At 46.6% G+C, this 16,835-nt stretch overlaps 1 protein-coding gene across 2 annotated transcripts in view; it reads left to right on the forward strand.

The window, feature by feature from the left end:
* GHR (growth hormone receptor) overlaps positions 1-16,835 on the forward strand; it is a 636,857-nt gene that overhangs the window by 758 nt on the left and 619,264 nt on the right. The gene's annotated exons all lie outside the window — the stretch shown is intronic.

Consider the following 16,835-nt stretch of genomic DNA (forward strand, 5'->3'; position numbering starts at 1 on the left):
AGTTTTGCTGTCAGAGAATGCTAAAGCTGTGTCAGGGCATGCTGGGATGTGTAGTTTCACAACAGCTGGAGGGCCGCAGTTTGGACATGCCTGACTTAAATGATACAGATGTTTCTCAGTTACCCCCATGTACAGGGCGGTTATTAATAATGTTGCTGCCACTTTATTTGATAAAATACTGATAGGGTTGTAAAGTTGTGTAATTGGCCAGTAATATAATGCAGATTTGTATACCAGATATGCAGCTATAACATGGTAAATGATACCAAAAAGAGTTTTGTTCGTATTACTATTGCTAGTACATTATTATTATGTATTATTTTGAATTGTTGTTATTATTATTATTATTATTATTATTAGATAATATTATTATTATTATTATTATTATTATTATTATTATTATTATTATTATTTTGTTGTAGATCAGCCATGGCTCATTGCAGTTGTTATTGAACATTGGCATAGATATGTACTGTAGCTGAGAAAAAGTTTTGTCTCCTGCTAGGACTGATATTCCATGTACAGTACCATGTATAGTGGGACAGGATAACAGAGTGTGCTGCTACAGTGCCATGTACAGTGGGTCAGGATAACAGAGTGCGTTGCTACAGTGCCATGTATAGTGGGTCAGGATAACAGAGTGCGTTGCTGCAGTACCACACACCGTGCCATGTATCGTGGGTCAGGATAACAGAGTGCGTTGCTACAGTGCCATGTATAGTGGGTCAGGATAACAGAGTGTGTTGCTACAGTGCCATGTACAGTGGGTCAGGATAACAGAGTGTGTTGCTACAGTGCCATGTATAGTGGGTAAAGATAACAAAGTGTGTTGCTACAGTGCCATGTATAGTGGGTCAGGATAACGGAGTGTGCTGCTACAGTGCCATGTGCAGTGGGTAAAGATAACAGAGTGTGCTGCTACAGTGCCATGTATAGTGGGTCAGGATAACAGAGTGTGCTGCTACAGTGCCATGTATAGTGGGTTAGGATAACAGAGTGCGTTGCTACAGTGCCATGTATAGTGGGTCAGGATAACAGAGTGCGTTGCTGCAGTACCACACACCGTGCCATGTATAGTGGGTCAGGATAACAGAGTGTGTTGCTACAGTGCCATGTACAGTGGGTCAGGATAACAGAGTGTGTTGCTACAGTGCCATGTATGGTGGGTCAAGATAACAGAGTGTGTTGCTACAGTGCCATGTATAGTGGGTCAGGATAACGGAGTGTGCTGCTACAGTGCCATGTATAGTGGGTAAAGATAACAGAGTGTGTTGCTACAGTGCCATGTACAGTGGGTAAAGATAACAGAGTGTGTTGCTACAGTGCCATGTATAGTGGGTCAGGATAACAGAGTGTGCTGCTACAGTGCCATGTATAGTGGGTCAGGATAACAGAGTGTGTTGCTACAGTGCCATGTGTAGTGGGTAAAGATAACAGAGTGTGTTGCTACAGTGCCATGTATAGTGGGTCAGGATAACGGAGTGTGTTGCTACAGTGCCATGTATAGTGGGTCAGGATAACAGAGTGTGTTGCTACAGTGCCATGTATAGTGGGTAAAGATAACAGAGTGTGTTGCTACAGTGCCATGTATAGTGGGTCAGGATAACAGAGTGCGTTGCTACAGTGCCATGTATAGTGGGTCAGGATAACAGAGTGCGTTGCTACAGTGCCATGTATAGTGGGTCAGGATAACAGAGTGTGCTGCTACAGTGCCATGTACAGTGGGTCAGGATAACAGAGTGCGTTGCTGCAGTACCATGTATAGTGGGTCAGGATAACAGAGTGCGTTGCTACAGTGCAATGTACAGTGGGTAAAGATAACAGAGTGTGTTGCTACAGTGCCATGTATAGTGGGTCAGGATAACAGAGTGTGCTGCTACAGTGCCATGTATAGTGGGTCAGGATAACAGAGTGTGTTGGTACAGTGCCATGTATAGTGGGTAAAGATAACAGAGTGTGTTGCTACAGTGCCATGTATAGTGGGTCAGGATAACAGAGTGTGTTGCTGCAGTACCATGTATAGTGGGTCAGGATAACAGAGTGTGTTGCTACAGTGCCATGTATAGTGGGTAAATATAACAGAGTGTGTTGCTACAGTGCCATGTATAGTGGGTCAGGATAACAGAGTGTGTTGCTACAGTGCCATGTACAGTGGGTAAAGATAACAAGAGTGTGTTGCTACAGTGCCATGTATAGTGGGCCAGGATAACAGAGTGCGTTGCTGCAGTACCATGTATAGTGGGTCAGGATAACAGAGTGTGTTGCTACAGTGCCATGTACAGTGGGTAAAGATAACAGAGTGTGTTGCTACAGTGCCATGTATAGTGGGTCAGGAGAACAGAGTGTGTTGCTACAGTGCCATGTATAGTGTGTCAGGATAACAGAGTGTGCTGCTACAGTGCCATGTATAGTGGGTCAGGATAACAGTGTGTTGCTACAGTGCCATGTATAGTGGGTAAAGATAACAGAGTGTGTTGCTACAGTGCCATGTATAGTGGGTCAGGATAACGGAGTGTGTTGCTACAGTGCCATGTATAGTGGGTCAGGATAACAGAGTGTGTTGCTGCAGTACCATGTATAGTGGGTCAGGATAACAGAGTGTGTTGCTACAGTGCCATGTATAGTGGGTAAAGATAACAGAGTGTGTTGCTACAGTGCCATGTATAGTGGGTCAGGATAACGGAGTGTGTTGCTACAGTGCCATGTATAGTGGGTCAGGATAACAGAGTGTGTTGCTGCAGTACCATGTATAGTGGGTCAGGATAACAGAGTGTGTTGCTACAGTGCCATGTATAGTGGGTAAAGATAACAGAGTGTGTTGCTACAGTGCCATGTATAGTGGGTCAGGATAACGGAGTGTGTTGCTACAGTGCCATGTATAGTGGGTCAGGATAACAGAGTGTGTTGCTACAGTGCCATGTATAGTGGGTAAAGATAACAGAGTGTGTTGCTACAGTGCCATGTATAGTGGGTCAGGATAACAGAGTGCGTTGCTACAGTGCCATGTATAGTGGGTCAGGATAACAGAGTGTGCTGCTACAGTGCCATGTATAGTGGGTCAGGATAACAGAGTGTGTTGCTGCAGTACCATGTATAGTGGGTCAGGATAACAGAGTGTGTTGCTACAGTGCCATGTATAGTGGGTAAAGATAACAGAGTGTGTTGCTACAGTGCCATGTATAGTGGGTCAGGATAACGGAGTGTGTTGCTACAGTGCCATGTATAGTGGGTCAGGATAACAGAGTGTGTTGCTACAGTGCCATGTATAGTGGGTAAAGATAACAGAGTGTGTTGCTACAGTGCCATGTATAGTGGGTCAGGATAACAGAATGCGTTGCTACAGTGCCATGTATAGTGGGTCAGGATAACAGAGTGTGCTGCTACAGTGCCATGTATAGTGGGTCAGGATAACAGAGTGCGTTGCTGCAGTACCACACACCGTGCCATGTATAGTGGGTCAGGATAACAGAGTGTGTTGCTACAGTGCCATGTATAGTGGGTAAAGATAACAGAGTGTGTTGCTACAGTGCCATGTATAGTGGGTCAGGATAACAGAGTGTGGTGCTACAGTGCCATGTATAGTGGGTCAGGATAACAGAGTGTGCTGCTACAGTGCCATGTATAGTTGGTCAGGATAACGGAGTGTGTTGTTACAGTGCCATGTATAGTGGGTCAGGATAACAGAGTGTGTTGCTACAGTGCCATGTATAGTGGGTAAAGATAACAGAGTGTGTTGCTACAGTGCCATGTATAGTGGGTCGGGATAACAGAGTGCGTTGCTACAGTGCCATGTATAGTGGGTCAGGATAACAGAGTGTGCTGCTACAGTGCCATGTATAGTTGGTCAGGATAACGGAGTGTGTTGTTACAGTGCCATGTATAGTGGGTCAGGATAACAGAGTGTGTTGCTACAGTGCCATGTATAGTGGGTAAAGATAACAGAGTGTGTTGCTACAGTGCCATGTATAGTGGGTCGGGATAACAGAGTGCGTTGCTACAGTGCCATGTATAGTGGGTCAGGATAACAGAGTGCGTTGCTGCAGTATCACACACCGTGCCATGTATAGTGGGTCAGGATAACAGAGTGTGTTGCTACAGTGCCATGTACAGTGGGTCAGGATAACAGAGTGTGTTGCTACAGTGCCATGTATAGTGGGTAAAGATAACAGAGTGTGTTGCTACAGTGCCATGAACAGTGGGTCAGGATAACAGAGTGCGTTGCTGCAGTACCACACACCGTGCCATGTATAGTGGGTCAGGATAACAGAGTGTGTTGCTACAGTGCCATGAACAGTGGGTCAGGATAACAGAGTGCGTTGCTGCAGTACCACACACCGTGCCATGTATAGTGGGTCAGGATAACAGAGTGCGTTGCTGCAGTACCACATACCGTGCCATGTATAGTGGGTCAGGATAACAGAGTGCGTTGCTGCAGTACCACATACCGTGCCATGTATAGTGGGTCAGGATAACAGAGTGCGTTGCTGCAGTACCACATACCGTGCCATGTATAGTGGGTCAGGATAACAGAGTGCGTTGCTGCAGTACCACATACCGTGCCATGTATAGTGGGTCAGGATAACAGAGTGCGTTGCTGCAGTACCACATACCGTGCCATGTACAGTGGGTCAGGATAACAGAGTGCGTTGCTGCAGTACCACATACCGTGCCATGTATAGTGGGTCAGGATAACAGAGTGCGTTGCTGCAGTACCATGTATAGTGGGTCAGGATTACAGAGTGCGTTGCTGCAGTACCACACACCGTGCCATGTATAGTGGGTCAGGATAACAGAGTGTGTTGCTACAGTGCCATGTATAGTGGGTCAGGATAACAGAGTGCGTTGCTGCAGTACCACACACCGTGCCATGTATAGTGGGTCAGGATAACAGAGTGTGTTGCTACAGTGCCATGTACAGTGGGTCAGGATAACAGAGTGCGTTGCTGCAGTACCACACACCGTGCCATGTATAGTGGGTCAGGATAACAGAGTGCGTTGCTGCAGTACCACATACCGTGCCATGTACAGTGGGTCAGGATAACAGAGTGTATGCGCACTTTCTTCTTGGTTAAAGATTTATAGACGTCTGATAATTTACAGTACATCTATCTTCAGGTCTCATTCTTTTACACCAATGCGCATCTCATCAGCTATATAATGCCTGGTAACTGCATTAAAAATGGGATGAATGACACCTTATGACCTAACTTGTTAACTAATACTATGGCCTACATACTGGTACTTATCTAGACATAGGTTTCCTCACTGAGTTTTTGAAGCTGTTAGGTGCTTCGTCCTGCTTACATGTAGCTAGAGAGATCGGGAAACGACAGGGACCAAACTCAAAGTTGTATTTCATATATTATTTAGCAAGGTGATTTGTGGAAGTGGGACTGGAATATTGGCATGTTTTCACAAGGTCTTACCTGTGCAAAAATGTTGTGTTTGATTAAGAGTTTGTTATACTTTCAGTTTTGTGTGTACATGGTAAGACGGAGTTGATTGATTTGTACAGCAGTTATAGGCAAGTGTTTGATTATAGCAGCAGTTTAAGTGACTTGTGTGGCGTGTTTCATGTTTTTGCTGACTTTGGGGTTTATTTAGGGTTGTTAGTAAACCAAAACAAGTTAGCAGTTGAGCACAACCATGTGCACTGCAGGGGGGGGCAGATGTAACATGTGCAGAGAGAGTTATATTTGGGTGGGTTATTTTGTTTCTGTGCAGGGTAAATACTGGCTGCTTTATTTCTACACTGCAATTTAGATTTCAGATTGAACACACCCCACCCAAACCTAATTCTCTCTGCACATGTTACATCTGCCCCACCTGCAGTGCATCATGGTTTTGCCCAATTGTTAGCTTTTTTGGTTCGCTAACAAACCTGAATAAGGCCTCAGTATACTCTAATTTGGGGGCCTTTAAAGTAACCAGTGGTGAAGACAGTATTGTAACTCTCATACCCCTTTCACTCAGAGCCGAGAACCCGGGTTGACTTGGGTCCAGGCTCAGTGTGAAAGGGACGACCCAGGTTGGGCATTCCGGGTCCACTATCCAGGTCGCGGCCAGGGTTATTCCCGGGTCTGGCCTGGGTGAGCTGCAATGTGAAAAGCAGATCCAGGTCATTGCTAGCACAGGTCATGCCTAAAGGGCTGCTGATTCGCTGGTTCAGGAGCCCTTGGAGATGACGTCAGGGCAGGGGCATAAGTGTGAAAGGGGTATTACAGAACCAAATAAACTAATATTTACACAATCAATATCGTCTATGTTGGTTAGTATCTGTGGAGTAATCATTATTTGTACTACAGTACATTGGTAATGTTAGCAGAATTTACAATCTAACTGCATCAACTTTTCTGCTTGTACTACACTTTGTTCATGTACGTTATGTATTATTATGTTGGTACTGTACTTTTGTATGGACTATATGTCCTATTCTGGTGGTACTGTACCTCTGTTTGCACTTTGTATGGTACAATGGATCCCTTGGTGTGCACTATAAAAAGGATAATAAATAACCACCAGATTGAAAACACTTAAAAACTGGTGTCAGTATTTGTTGGTCTACCAGCTTATATATATTTTCCCCCTAACTAGTGGGAGAACTCCCGGAGACATTTAAAGCATTGGCCTCTGGGCGCCAACTGTCAGGGGGGCACAAGGGGCACAGATAAATCTTTCTATAACTGCTGGAGAGACAGAAGGGGGCTGGCTGGAATGGTTCAGTATGATATCCCGATGGATAGGATTCCAGCGGTCAGAATCCCGACAGTGGCATCCCGGCCATCAGAATCCCGACAGCCCCTCCAAAAGTACCCTAACCCTCACCTGCCCCTACCCGAACCTTAACCCTCCCATGCGGGTGCCTAATCCTAACCCTCTCCCCTTAGTGCCTAACCCATGGTACCTAACCATACCCTACCCATTCCTGCACCCTAACTAATGCCTAAACCTAACCCCTGCCACCGCGTGGCAGGACGCAAGCACATCCCGCTGGAAGAAGGTTCAGGATTCCAGACATTTGTATTTTGACTCCGAGATCCCGAGTTCCATCGGAATTTCATCGCCCGAATTATGCCGCCGTTCGGGATTCCCGGCATCCGTATTATGACTGCCGGGATCCCATCCGGCGGCATTTTAACTATATCCTGGTTGGAACTAGAGAGACATTGTGGGGCTGCAGAGGCAGGAGGAGGTTGGCTGGAGCTTGAGAGATACTGGGGGTCTGGAGAGACAGAAGGGGACTGGCCGGATCTGGAGGGACACTAGGGGGCTGGAGAGACAGACACTAGGGGGCTGGTGAGACAGAAGGAGGTTATCTGGAGCTGGAGAGAGAGACACTAGGGGTCTGGAGAGACAGAAGGAGGTTATCTGGAGCTGGAGAGAGAGACACTAGGGGGCTGGAGAGACAGACACTAGGGGTCTGGAGAGACAGAAGGAGGTTATCTGGAGCTGGAGAGAGAGACACTAGGGGGCTGGAGAGACAGGAGGAGGTTATTTGGAGCTGGAGAGAGAGACACTAGGGGGCTGGAGAGACAGAAGGAGGTTATCTGGAGCTGGAGAGACAGACACTAGGGGGCTGGAGAGACAGAAGGAGGTTATCTGGAGCTGGAGAGAGAGACACTAGGGGGCTGAAGAGACAGACACTAGGGGGCTGAAGAGACAGACACTAGGGGGCTGGTGAGACAGAAGGAGGTTATCTGGAGCTGGAGAGAGAGACACTAGGGGTCTGGAGAGACAGAAGGAGGTTATCTGGAGCTGGAGAGAGAGACACTAGGGGGCTGGAGAGACAGACACTAGGGGTCTGGAAAGACAGAAGGAGGTTATCTGGAGCTGGAGAGAGAGACACTAGGGGGCTGGAGAGACAGGAGGAGGTTATTTGGAGCTGGAGAGAGAGACACTAGGGGGCTGGAGAGACAGAAGGAGGTTATCTGGAGCTGGAGAGACAGACACTAGGGGGCTGGAGAGACAGGAGGGGGTTGGCTGGAGCTTAAGAGATACTGGGGGTCTGGAGAGACAGAAGGGGACTGGCTGGATCTGGAAGGATACTAGGGGGCTGGAAAGACAGACGGGGGCTGGCTGGAGCTGGAAACCTAATGTGGCGGTGCTGGAGAGACAGTAGGAGGCTGGCTGGAGCTGGAGAGCACTGGATGGGACTGGACAGACATGGGGGTGGGGGGGGGGGGTCTGGAGCTGCAGAAATGGGGCGCAGTTAAATTCCTGACAGTCGGAATCCCAGCAATAAAAATCCTGACGCCGAAAACCCGACACCCATTGAAATGCCGGCGGTCGGGAAACCCCACTTGGGTGGTGGTTCACCCCACCACCCGAGGGGGAATAGATTACTGGGCCCAAAGCGTGGCCAGAGCAGCGAGTACGCAAGGGGAAGCGCTACGCTCTAGGCCGGGATTCTGTCGGGAGTTCATACTGAAACCGCAAAAAAACAGGGGGGTGAGGCTGTAGGGAACTGAGGGGAACGTGGCTGGAAATTATCTACAACTGTCAGGATTACTGGCACACTACTTCCTCCATTGCCCCATCAGCTGTGCTAATGTGATTGCTCTGATATAAACAGTGGCCCCACTTTGTACAGGGCCTCAGGAAATGTTAAAGAACCTTTAAACTCGGCCTTCAATACAATCGTCCCCAGCATCCTCCACCCCAAATTACTTCGCCTAGGGGTCCCAGAAGCTACCTGTTCCTGGATAATAGACTTCCTGACAGATAGGACACAGGTGGTGAAAGCGGGGGAATTCACCTCTCAAGCGCGGTCCATCAGTACAGGGGCCCCTCAGGGCTGTGTCCTCTCACCCCTGCTCTTCTCCCTTTACACAAATGACTGTACCTCAGAGGCGCAATCAGTAAGGATCATCAAATTCGCCGATGACACCACCGTCATCGGCCTCATCAAGGATGGGGACGAATCGGCCTATAGACGGGAAGTAGACCGGCTGGCCCAGTGGTGCATCCACAACAACCTCGAGCTCAACCCCCTCAAAACTGTCGAGATGATAGTGGACTTCAGGAAGAAGTCATCTAGTGCACCTCCGCTAACGATTGCTGACAGTGTGGTATCGCTAGTGGACTCCTTCAAGTTTCTAGGGACCACAATCTCACGGGACCTTAAATGGGGGTCCAACGCTGACGCCACTGTTGGGAAAGCGCAGCAGAGGTTGTTCTTTCTCAGGCAACTAAGGAAGTTCAACATCCCACAGAAGCTTCTGCTCCTCTTCTACTCCGCGATTGTGGAGTCGGTACTGTGCTCCTCGATACTCGTATGGTACAGCTCCGCCAGCGCGAGGGACAGATGCAGGCTCCAAAAGGTGGTCAGAACCGCAGAGAAGATCATCGGGGCCGACCTTCCCTCAGTCCAGGACCTGTACTTGTCCAGAGCTAAAAAGCGGGCAATGAAGATAGTAAAAGACCAGCTACACCCCGGCCACAGCATGTTTAACTTGCTTCCTTCAGGCAGGCGTTACAGGGCCGTCCCCGCCAGGTCCGCCAGAAGCCTCAAAAGTTTCTTTCCCCAAGCGGTCCGCCTGCTGAACTCCTGAACATTGACTGACTAGACGTACATGTAACTCACTTGTGTTCCTACCGTACACCTATCTGTGTAACTTTACTTGCCCCCACCTGCTTATCTGTTACCTACTTGGCTGTTGTAAAGCAAACCGAAGACAAATTCCTAGTATACGCAAGTATACCTGGCCAATAAACCTGATTCTGATTCTGATTCTGATTCTGAAACCCGATATCTGTCTTCAGATTTTCTCAGTGTTTTTCTGTGTAGAAATAGTTTCGGGACTCATGGTCTGATTCTGAGATAGACGGGATTAAAACATTTTAATCTGTTTATGCATCTTGATGGTTACCGATGGGGGAGGCATCTTCATGGTTACCGATGTCTAATCGATAGTGCATCTGTCCCCCCCCTCTGCCACCCTTCAGCCGCTGCATTAGCATAACTACAAAGTACTGGCTGCAATTTTGTTGCAGCTGCTACAGCGAATGTATCCACCACTGATTCACTCCCTCACAGTATGTAATCCTGGCAGCGGACAAGCTTTCATTTTATTTTGTCTTATTTTGTTTTTAGTATTTTTTTTTTTTTTTTTTTTTTGCAGGTTGCAGAAAGAGACAAATATAAGTAAAAATCATTCTGAGCATCTTTAATAGAATTAATGTGAAACATAAGCAATCTCTGTTGTTGTTTTTTTGTTCTGCTCAAAAGTTGAAATTGAATGTTACAGTACAAGTAGCTTATCACGGTAAGATTATATGAGGAGCATAACATACCTACCCTCCACCGTGCACCCATACTGCTGGTATTTAAGCCTCCTGTGTTCCCTGTGATGTACATTTGTTTGATTCTATTAGGCAGTAGCAATTGTGACACTTGTTTTTAAGGCTGTGCCATGTTCTCACATCACTAATAAAAGTGCAGTGCACAGTTACCCTATACACTGACGCTGGCAGTACATGCAGCTGCTGTGTGACTCAGACGCTTATCTGTATAGAAAGACATAAGACAGAAGTATGATAAAAGTGAGCCACTCTGTGCCTCATGCCAGAAATCGTTGTACTTAATCTGCGACTTTATGCCAATTCCTTGCAACAAAAATACTAATCCTAAATGCCCAGGACACTGCAGTGCAAGGGACGTTTCATACCTCCCAACATTGTCAGGGTCCAAGTTGGGACTCTGTCACCCTCCTGCAAGCCAAAGGCGCACTGGCGCCCAAAAAGGGGGCATGGCCATGGGTAAAGGGGCGTGGCTTTACGGGAATGGCATGATCAGGAGCCACGCCCCCATTTTCATCACTATAGGGGCTGGCCACGACCCCAGCCCCTCTGCCTCCCATGAATAGACGCTGTGCGCATGCGCACATCGTTTATTCACCGCTGCAGCAGCCACACAATGAGTGACAAGGAGTGACAAGGAGCCTCCCAACTGCCCCCACCCCACCGCGGGACACTGCGGCCTGCGAGTGGGACAGTCCCCAAAAAACGGTGGACAGTTGGGAAGTATGGAATTTTTATGCAGCATCGATGTGAATAAGAAGCTAGCATGCCAACATGTCGGCAGATTGACCCTGTTGATGTTCTCCTATTGACCTGATGACTGTTTAAAAATCATACCACACCCCTTATGATTTAGAGGGAGAATGCAATGTGGAGGCTAGAGGACGGTGAATGGTTTGAAATGAATGCTGGAGGGAATGGGGAGCCAGTGTTAGTTAAGTGGTGTGGCAGATATGGAGTAACAAGATAGGAAGGACAGATCAAAGTAAGGACAGGTGGGTTTGGAGAATGCTGTGTGACAAGAAAATGGATTTTGGTGGCATCCAGCCATGAGAAAGGGCTGGATTCAGGTAGTATTGCAAAAGAAGAGACAACAGGGCAGTAAGAGTATAGGTAGAGGCAAAGCTGCTTTTTGCTTTCTGGTGCTTGGGTCACTAGCCGTGGGGGTGATGTTGATGTTAATGGTGTGGGGTGGCTGAGGTTGGGTGGTGATACTGTATATTGGGAAGAGGAGATAGTAATGTCTCAGTTTTAGAAAAGTTGAGCTTTAGTTGACGTTGATATGGCGGATAACCGATAACAGAACCTTGTGGAACCCCCGACAGGGTTTGGCTGAAGAAGATGTGTTAGAAGTGGAAACACCAAGGGAGTTATTAGAATCTGTTGGTGAGCCAGGAGGAATCCGTGAGGCCGGTGGACCGACTTGTAAGCAGGAGAAATGGTGTCTTTCCGCCGTCGGAAGTGACAAGGAGTTCCAGTATGGTGAAGGGTCCCTTTGAATTAGTTGCTAGCAGTTCATTGGTCACTTTAGTAAGTGTAAACCTTTTTAGAGGGGTGAGGGCAAAAGATGTTTGAGACGTATTTCCGGTGGGTAGGTAATATGAGTGCCTGTTTAGGGATAGAAAGGAACAATTAATTGAAGAGGGATAAAGGAAAGATGTACTGTGCGGCCAATCATGGGAAGGAGCATAGAAGTTAATAGAGGAGTGATGGAACTCGTACTTAGTAATGGGACATGAGAATGAAGTGTGCATGAAATGGGTGTGGACGATAAGATCGGCATGACGTGCAGGATTTGTCAGGAGCTGTAATGGATGAAGTGGGTGGTGGTGAGGAAGGAAGATGAGCCAGTTAAACATGGAACAAGAATTACTCCAGTCAGGGGCGCACCTTAGGGGTAAGACAGGCAGGATACATGCCCCGGGTGACAAGGGGCGCCATCAGAGGAGCCATTACGTAGCTCATCATTACAGCAGTGGAGCTGAAGGAACAAGTAAGGGGTGAAAAACAATCATCACCCCTCACCATCGATCGGACATCGCCTGAACCATCTGACTACTATAGTTGCTCAGAATATCCAACAGAATGTGGCTGCCGGTGCCAGTGGAACTGCGTCTTACCACGCAGTCCCTGACACCGGCACACCCGTCTACGCCAGCCAACGTATTTAATGGCGAGAGGAGTGGCATTACTGAAAACAAGCATTGAATTGAAGCATGGACATTACATGTCGCTGTGTGCTTGTGGCTTTTGCTGTTAAAAATATAATTAATGACTACGTATGGAATGTTGACCATTTAACAGGAAATACCGTTTTTGCATTGTGTGTAATCACAAATTTTTAAAATACACTTGAACTACTGGTCAATAAGCCTGGCCGTCGCCAGTACATACAGTAGTAGGAGCAGATGCCTCATGCCTCAGTGAGATCACTAGTTCCCAGCGAGCAGATAGGAGGAATTCTAATTATTATTGGCTGAGTGCACACAATCCTGCAGCCTCCGTGTGTAAGTGATAGGAGCACTCACCGATTTCCATCAGGATCACTGTAGCGTGTAACTGAATATAAGATCCCCGTATAGTTCAGCTGAGAGTTCACCTGTTAAAATGACAAGTGGAAGCAAATAGTCTGTTGTCGGCCTGTGCACTCAGATCATCTGTTTCTGTTGCGTTTTCTTTCACGTACTTTCCATTTGGCCGTATTTAGCTATACTGCAGTGCTAAGTGATAGCATATGTTGAAGGGCTGTTACTGCAGAATGCACATGGTGTAGAAGACATACAATATATACATTCAAGAGCTTTGTCAAGTCAAATAAGATCATTATCATTGAAAATAACAGTTTGTGTATTGGTGACTGGTATGTGCGGCTTACATATACAATAAATGTCTTGTTTACAGATTTTTTTTTTATTGCTTGATATTGAGTGTACCAGTCAAGCTGTCCCTGCAAATTGCTTTATCTCTGAATTCATCGAAACAATTCTCTTAGTCTATATACCTGAAGCACGCGCAATTGACTTTGAGCTGCTGAGCTTTTCATATATACTCGCAGTATCTAGCGATCCATCTGATAGGCCGTAGACGTTTTCCAAAGGGTCTTTTATTTCAAATATGTATACAACTAGTCCGCTTCCTGTGGCTATAGTAATAATATTCTTTATTATTCATTTATTGGCAGTATTAACCTCTTACTGACTGCAGGAGTTTTGTTACTTAGGGGCCTATGGATTATTAACAATCCTTTTCGCAGAGGGATATTGTAGTAATGATAATATCCCGGCTATGTACTAAGTGTAATATGCGATAACTGCTGTAGATTTTGTACGTTTGTGGGAGAATCCTCCAGGGGAATCTGACACTGACAGTGTCAGTTTCCAGATTCGTAGCTGGACAGAGGTTGCTGAAGACTAAGGGGGAAATGTACTAAGCAGTGAAAAGAGTGGAGAAGTTGCCCATGGAAACTAATCAGCTGCACTGTATAATTTTATACTATCATACCTCCCAACTTTACATTTCTTCAAAGAGGGACACATGCGCGGCGAAGCCGCGTGTGCTCCTGAAAAAGGGGTGTGGTTCAAGAAAAGGGGGCGTAGCTTCACGGGAGGACCCGCGTTCGCGAGCCACGCCCCGTTTTCGTCACTGAGGGGGCATGCCCAGCGCTCTGTAAGCCGCTGGCATACCCCCTCTCGCTCTGACTCCAGTGAATAGACGCTGTGCACATGCGCACAGCATCTATTCACCGCTGCTCTGCTAAGCAGGGCAGCGAGAGACAGAGACTCCCAACTGCCCCCACCATCCGCGGGCCACTGCGGCCCATGGGTGGGACAGTCCTCAAAAAACGGGACTGTCCCGCGAAAATCAGGACAGTTGGGAGGTATGTAGTATGCAAATTGTAAATACTTATGCTGATTGGTTGCCATGGGCAACTTCTCCACTGGCTCACTTCTCGCTCTTTTCACTACTTAGTACATCTCCCCCTAAACTCTGAAAAGCTGCAGTCTGCAATGCTAATTAGCCATCTACAGGATATTCCTGTGAAATCTCCTCCGTTCGGCTGTTAGTACTGTGACAAGCTGTGCAGTGGAAGCACACACTGGCTCTGGACTTCTCCACTATGGCTTTATTTTGTCAGGATGACCGCAGACCAGTAGCCACTACACAGTAATACCCCTTTTCTACTAGCTCAAAAAACATGGGTAAATGCACTGGGGCGCGCATCTACCTGTGTTTTTTGCTAGTGGAAACGGCTCCCTCTGCAAAAACCCGTATCAAGTGATCCGGGAATCCTACCCGGGTAGCTTACAGGGTTGAACACGAGTTCAACCCGGTAAGCTGTGCACTGTAAACGGAAGCCGTGTCGATGCACTGTTCACAGTGTATGCCCCTGCCGTGTCACCAACCCGGCAGTGGGAAAGGGGGCTGTGATGCGGGTCACAGCCGAGTAGCACCCGTGTCAGGCTCCCGGCTGCGAGCCGCATCACTAGTGGAAAAGAGTTATAAATGTTCTTTGGTCCACTGTCGCTAACTAACCGAGATCTCCCCTAATCACCGGCCAGCTTTTCTGTCATTGGCCATAATGATAAATACCCCCAGACAGTCTTTTTATACCTTAGACTCCTTCTCCCTTTCCCAGACTGACAGGCAAACGACAGTCCCACCTTGCCATTAAAAGGGAGCGCCTCACAGCTGCTCTGGTTGATCAATCACATGTTTTCTGCTGTCCCAGGCTGCAGAAGAGAACTTCACTGAAATTAATCAAGCAGTTAAGATACATATTTTCTATACTCCAAATGCATGGTTTACCTGGGCTTAACAGATAAATACCCCTGGTTCTTTTGTAGCCCACTGCCCCTATTGCCACAGTACGTAGCAACAATTCATAAAATTATGCAGAAACTGTATTTATAGTTTGTCTCTCCAAGATAAGATACAGCCAATCAGAAGCTAGGGTGGCCCTGATGGCTGTGTCGTAGCTTAGAGATAAGATGCAACCCCTAATTGGCTGTCCAGCTATTAGCTACAGTAGCTAAACTTTCCTATCTATTTTATTGCGTTGCTGGTGGCCTGCGGAGCAAATCGGGTAAAGGTTTATTATTTTCTTTTGGAATCTGTATCAAGCCAGGAACAAGGGAACAGGTACTGTATGTGAGTCTTAAGTTAGGCAATTCCTTGTGTAGTGGGATTTTTTTATTTATATACAGAATATCCAAAGGGGGAGATTTATCAAAGCTTGGAGAGAGAGAAAGTACCAACCAGTCAGCTTCTAGCTGACCTGTTACAGGCTGTAATTGATAACTGATACTTTATCTGTCTCTGTTTTATCTCTCTCCAAGCTTTGATAAATCTCCCCCAATATGTGGCCAATATTTTTTTAAAGATTTGATTGATTCATTATTCATTTTATTTGAAGGGGGTCATATTTTATTATTTTTTATGAATGAGACACTAGTGAATACATACTATAAGGCCACAATAATTAATATTATAAGAGTGCACAATATGGGTTATTAGCACTCCGGTGCCAACAGCCACGCCCCACTCCTTTATAGACTGGACCCTACAGTATGTTGTCTTTCACGGAACCACTGGATAATTTTTGTTATCTCAACTGTTACATTCGGTGACTTTGGCGACTAGCGGTGACTTGTGTCTGGAAATTACAGTTTTCTGGCCATTTTCCAGCAATTTTGTCTCTATTACATATGACAGTTTGTAAATTGCTAGAAAATTTCAGTGTACACTTGGTGTACACTTTCTCTTCATCTCTCTGGAGACCCTAACAATTCCAAGTTCTGGGGCTACATATCATAAGTAATAAAATAGTATTTCTATTTTCCTCAGTAAATGATGCAGTTATTCTATTTTCATAAGTTAGGAAGACATTGGGGCTGATCTGGTAGAGGATGCACACAGCGACATTTCTGGGTGTGGCCAGTGCATGTGGGTGTGAGCGGTGCTGTGCAGTTGTGGCCAACATCTGCACAGCACCGCTCACACCCACATGCATTGGCCACACCCTGCTTACAGGTCCTCTGCTTCTCAGTATAAAGAAATGATAACCGTCAAACCTCTGTACTACCTTATGCTCTCTTTGATAAAGTAGGGTACAACAATGGGCCTAATTCAGATCTGATCGCAGCAGCAAATTTGTTAGCTAATGGGCAAAACCATGTGCACTTCTGGGTGGGCAGATGTAACATGTGCAGAGAGAGTTAGATTTGGGTGGGGTGTGTTCAAACTGAAATCTAAATTGTAGTGTAAAATAAAGCAGCCAGTATTTACCCTGCACAGAAAGAATATAACCCACCCAAATCTAAGTCTCTCTGCAAATGTTACATCTGCCCCAGCTCCAGTGCACATGGTTTTGCCCAACTGCTAACAAATTTGCTGCTGCGATCAGATCTGAATTAGGTCCTATGGGGGTAATTCCAAGTTGATCGCAGCAGGATTTTTGATAGCAATTGGGCAAAACCATGTGCACTGCAGGGGAGGCAGATATAACATGTGCAGAGAGAGTTAGATTTGGGTGGGTT

The sequence above is a fragment of the Pseudophryne corroboree genome, chromosome 1 (genome assembly GCF_028390025.1).
Source record: "Pseudophryne corroboree isolate aPseCor3 chromosome 1, aPseCor3.hap2, whole genome shotgun sequence".
Lineage (NCBI taxonomy): Eukaryota > Metazoa > Chordata > Amphibia > Anura > Myobatrachidae > Pseudophryne > Pseudophryne corroboree.